Source organism: Pelmatolapia mariae, linkage group LG20, assembly GCF_036321145.2.
Source record: "Pelmatolapia mariae isolate MD_Pm_ZW linkage group LG20, Pm_UMD_F_2, whole genome shotgun sequence".
NCBI lineage: Eukaryota > Metazoa > Chordata > Actinopteri > Cichliformes > Cichlidae > Pelmatolapia > Pelmatolapia mariae.
Window position 1 is genome coordinate 43,157,368 of NC_086244.1, and position 5,000 is coordinate 43,162,367.

A 5,000-nucleotide genomic window follows, 5' to 3' on the forward strand; every position below is an offset into this window, starting at 1 on the left:
AGGGGGCTCGTCCGGGATTTGAACCCGGGACCTTTCGCACCCTAAGCGAAAATCATACTCCTAGACCAACGAGCCACAGGAAGCCTGCGCTCACGTCTGGAACTCTGAAAGTATAGAGTTAAATCGGCCTTCAAATTCAAGCAGGAATGTTTTTAAGCCCTCTTCAGTATCCATTTTTGTACTCTCAGGCCTTTGCTACTGACAATCTCAACAGGGATGACTCCAGAGAGACTGCACACAATGATTTAGGAAACAAAGGGTTCCCAGTCATTCAGGCCATGGTAGTCTGATGAGCTGTCAAAGAAAGCAGTTGGAATTCTCAAAGTTTCTCTAAGATCTTTCATCTCTCATCTGAGAACCTTCGTTAGTTCTAAAACTAAATTGTGGAGAGTCCCAGTTGTTTAAACCCCAGAGAGGGTTATCTTTACCAGGGTCGTTGACCAACAATGAAACATATCACATGAGCCAAGGTGTGAAAAAAGGCGTGGGTCATTATCAGCAGAGGTTTCAGGTGAAACCATTATGAGACCTTGACATATGTAGTTTAAAATCTTCACAGTGAAATTGAATGGCCTCAATTTTAATCAGACCTTGTGAGCTCCGATAGCCCTTTTCCACTAGCACCTACCTGGCTTGGCTTAACTTGACTCAGCTCGGTCTATAGGGTTTTCCGTTAGCTGATAGTACCTGGTAAGAGGTATTTCTTAGTACCTGCCCAGTAGGGTTTCCAAGGCAATCTCAAAATGTGACATATACAGATTGCATGCCAGGGACTGTGCAGTCAATGGCATCACTCAATGAGTCATGAGAATGACTCCTTCAATAAATCAATAATGCCGTTTTTGAAAGACAAATTGGTGTCACAGATCACATTGATAGGTTTGGCAGAAAACATGTGCAATGACCCAGAAGGACTTAACCTTGCAAAAGTTCTCCATGAAGGCAACAGATTGATATGTGAAGGGGGCTCGTCCGGGATTTGAACCCGGGACCTCTCGCACCCAAAGCGAGAATCATACTCCTAGACCAACGAGCCACAGGAAGCCTGCGCTCACGTCTGGAACTCTGAAAGTATAGAATTAAATCGGCCTTCAAATTCAAGCAGGAATGTTTTTAAGCCCTCTTCAGTATCCATTTTTGTACTCTCAGGCCTTTGCTACTGACAATCTCAACAGGGATGACTCCAGAGAGACTGCACACAATGATTTAGGAAAAAAAGGGTTCCCAGTCATTCAGGCCATGGTAGTCTGATGAGCTGTCAAAGAAAGCAGTTGGAATTCTCAAAGTTTCTCTAAGATCTTTCATCTCTCATCTGAGAACCTTCGTTAGTTCTAAAACTAAATTGTGGAGAGTCCCAGTTGTTTAAACCCCAGAGAGGGTTATCTTTACCAGGGTCGTTGACCAACAATGAAACATATCACATGAGCCAAGGTGTGAAAAAAGGCGTGGGTCATTATCAGCAGAGGTTTCAGGTGAAACCATTATGAGACCTTGACATATGTAGTTTAAAATCTTCACAGTGAAATTGAATGGCCTCAATTTTAATCAGACCTTGTGAGCTCCGATAGCCCTTTTCCACTAGCACCTACCTGGCTTGGCTTAACTTGACTCAGCTCGGTCTATAGGGTTTTCCGTTAGCTGATAGTACCTGGTAACAGGTATTTCTTAGTACCTGCCCAGTAGGGTTTCCAAGGCAATCTCAAAATGTGACATATACAGATTGCATGCCAGGGACTGTGCAGTCAATGGCATCACTCAATGAGTCATGAGAATGACTCCTTCAATAAATCAATAATGCCGTTTTTGAAAGACAAATTGGTGTCACAGATCACATTGATAGGTTTGGCAGAAAACATGTGCAATGACCCAGAAGGACTTAACCTTGCAAAAGTTCTCCATGAAGGCAACAGATTGATATGTGAAGGGGGCTCGTCCGGGATTTGAACCCGGGACCTCTCGCATCCAAAGCGAGAATCATACTCCTAGACCAACGAGCCACAGGAAACCTGCGCTCACGTCTGGAACTCTGAAAGTATAGAATTAAATCGGCCTTCAAATTCAAGCAGGAATGTTTTTAAGCCCTCTTCAGTATCCATTTTTGTACTCTCAGGCCTTTGCTACTGACAATCTCAACAGGGATGACTCCAGAGAGACTGCACACAATGATTTAGGAAAAAAAGGGTTCCCAGTCATTCAGGCCATGGTAGTCTGATGAGCTGTCAAAGAAAGCAGTTGGAATTCTCAAAGTTTCTCTAAGATCTTTCATCTCTCATCTGAGAACCTTCGTTAGTTCTAAAACTAAATTGTGGAGAGTCCCAGTTGTTTAAACCCCAGAGAGGGTTGTCTTTACCAGGGTCGTTGACCAACAATGAAACATATCACATGAGCCAAGGTGTGAAAAAAGGCGTGGGTAATTATCAGCAGAGGTTTCAGGTGAAACCATTATGAGACCTTGACATATGTAGTTTAACTTCTTCACAGTGAAATTGAATGGCCTCAATTTTAATAAGACCTTGTGAGCTCCGATAGCCCTTTTCCACTAGCACCTACCTGGCTTGGCTTAACTTGACTCAGCTCGGTCTATAGGGTTTTCCGTTAGCTGATAGTACCTGGTAACAGGTATTTCTTAGTACCTGCCCAGTAGGGTTTCCAAGGCAATCTCAAAATGTGACATATACAGATTGCATGCCAGGGACTGTGCAGTCAATGGCATCACTCAATGAGTCATGAGAGGGAGTCCTTCACAAATTGAAAAATGCCTATTTTGAAAGACAAATTGGTGTCACAGATCACATTGATAGGTTTGGCAGAAAACATGTGCAATGACCCAGAAGGACTTAACCTTGCAAAAGTTCTCCATGAAGGCAACAGATTGATATGTGAAGGGGGCTCGTCCGGGATTCGAACCTGGGACCTCTCGCACCCAAAGCGAGAATCATACTGCTAGACCAACGAGCCACAGGAAGCCTGCGCTCACGTCTGGAACTCTGAAAGTATAGAATTAAATCGGCCTTTAAATTCAAGCAGGAATGTTTTTAAGCCCTCTTCAGTATCCATTTTTGTACTCTCAGGCCTTTGCTACTGACAATCTCAACAGGGATGACTCCAGAGAGACTGTACACAATGATTTAGTAAAAAAAGGGTTCCCAGTCATTCAGGCCATGGTAGTCTGATGAGCTTTCAAAGAAAGCAGTTGGAATTCTCAAAGTTTCTCTAAGATCTTTCATCTCTCATCTGAGAACCTTCGTTAGTTCTAAAACTAAATCGTGGAGAGTCCCAGTTGTTTAAACCCCAGAGAGGGTTGTCTTTACCAGGGTCGTTGACCAACAATGAAACATATCACATGAGCCAAGGTGTGAAAAAAGGCGTGGGTAATTATCAGCAGAGGTTTCAGGTGAAACCATTATGAGACCTTGACATATGTAGTTTAAATTCTTCCCAGTGAAATTGAATGGCCTCAATTTTAATCAGACCTTGTGAGCTCCGATAGCCCTTTTCCACTAGCACCTACCTGGCTTGGCTTAACTTGACTCAGCTCGGTCTATAGGGTTTTCCGTTAGCTGATAGTACCTGGTAAGAGGTATTTCTTAGTACCTGCCCAGTAGAGTTTCCAAGGCAATCTCAAAATGTGACATATACAGATTGCATGCCAGGGACTGTGCAGTCAATGGCATCACTCAATGAGTCATGAGAATGACTCCTTCAATAAATCAATAATGCCGTTTTTGAAAGACAAATTGGTGTCACAGATCACATTGATAGGTTTGGCAGAAAACATGTGCAATGACCCAGAAGGACTTAAGCTTGCCAAACTTTTCAATGAAGGTAACAGATTGTTAAATGAAGAGGGCTCGTCCGGGATTTGAACCCGGGACCTCTCGCACCCTAAGCGAGAATCATACTCCTAGACCAACGAGCCACAGGAAGCCTGCGCTCACGTCTGGAACTCTGAAAGTATAGAGTTAAATCGGCCTTCAAATTCAAGCAGGAATGTTTTTAAGCCCTCTTCAGTATCCATTTTTGTACTCTCAGGCCTTTGCTACTGACAATCTCAACAGGGATGACTCCAGAGATACTGCACACAATGATTGGGGAAAAAAAGGGTTCCCAGTCATTCAGGTCATGGTAGTCTGATGAGCTTTCAAAGAAAGCAGTTGGAATTCTCAAAGTTTCTCTAAGATCTTTCATCTCTCATCTGAGAACCTTCGTTAGTTCTAAAACTAAATTGTGGAGAGTCCCAGTTGTTTAAACCCCAGAGAGGGTTATCTTTACCAGGGTCGTTGACCAACAATGAAACATATCACATGAGCCAAGGTGTGAAAAAAGGCGTGGGTCATTATCAGCAGAGGTTTCAGGTGAAACCATTATGAGACCTTGACATATGTAGTTTAAAATCTTCACAGTGAAATTGAATGGCCTCAATTTTAATCAGACCTTGTGAGCTCCGATAGCCCTTTTCCACTAGCACCTACCTGGCTTGGCTTAACTTGACTCAGCTCGGTCTATAGGGTTTTCCGTTAGCTGATAGTACCTGGTAAGAGGTATTTCTTAGTACCTGCCCAGTAGGGTTTCCAAGGCAATCTCAAAATGTGACATATACAGATTGCATGCCAGGGACTGTGCAGTCAATGGCATCACTCAATGAGTCATGAGAATGACTCCTTCAATAAATCAATAATGCCGTTTTTGAAAGACAAATTGGTGTCACAGATCACATTGATAGGTTTGGCAGAAAACATGTGCAATGACCCAGAAGGACTTAACCTTGCAAAAGTTCTCCATGAAGGCAACAGATTGATATGTGAAGGGGGCTCGTCCGGGATTTGAACCCGGGACCTCTCGCACCCAAAGCGAGAATCATACTCCTAGACCAACGAGCCACAGGAAGCCTGCGCTCACGTCTGGAACTCTGAAAGTATAGAATTAAATCGGCCTTCAAATTCAAGCAGGAATGTTTTTAAGCCCTCTTCAGTATCCATTTTTGTACTCTCAGGCCTTTG

General features: G+C 43.4%; 6 non-coding genes across 6 annotated transcripts; all 6 read right to left on the reverse strand.

Annotated features, from left to right (window-relative positions):
- Positions 1-3: 3 nt before the first annotated feature.
- On the reverse strand, positions 4-75 carry trnap-agg (transfer RNA proline (anticodon AGG)). Its single transcript has one exon. It is a non-coding gene; the product is annotated as a tRNA-Pro (tRNA).
- An 889-nt stretch (positions 76-964) lies between these two features.
- Positions 965-1,036, reverse strand: trnap-ugg (transfer RNA proline (anticodon UGG)). Its single transcript has one exon. It is a non-coding gene; the product is annotated as a tRNA-Pro (tRNA).
- Positions 1,037-1,925: 889 nt separating this feature from the next.
- On the reverse strand, positions 1,926-1,997 carry trnap-ugg (transfer RNA proline (anticodon UGG)). The gene has a single exon. It is a non-coding gene; the product is annotated as a tRNA-Pro (tRNA).
- Positions 1,998-2,886: 889 nt separating this feature from the next.
- trnap-ugg (transfer RNA proline (anticodon UGG)) lies at positions 2,887-2,958 on the reverse strand. The gene has a single exon. It is a non-coding gene; the product is annotated as a tRNA-Pro (tRNA).
- Positions 2,959-3,847: 889 nt separating this feature from the next.
- Positions 3,848-3,919, reverse strand: trnap-agg (transfer RNA proline (anticodon AGG)). The gene has a single exon. It is a non-coding gene; the product is annotated as a tRNA-Pro (tRNA).
- Positions 3,920-4,808: 889 nt separating this feature from the next.
- trnap-ugg (transfer RNA proline (anticodon UGG)) lies at positions 4,809-4,880 on the reverse strand. Its single transcript has one exon. It is a non-coding gene; the product is annotated as a tRNA-Pro (tRNA).
- Between the last annotated feature and the right edge of the window lie 120 nt (positions 4,881-5,000).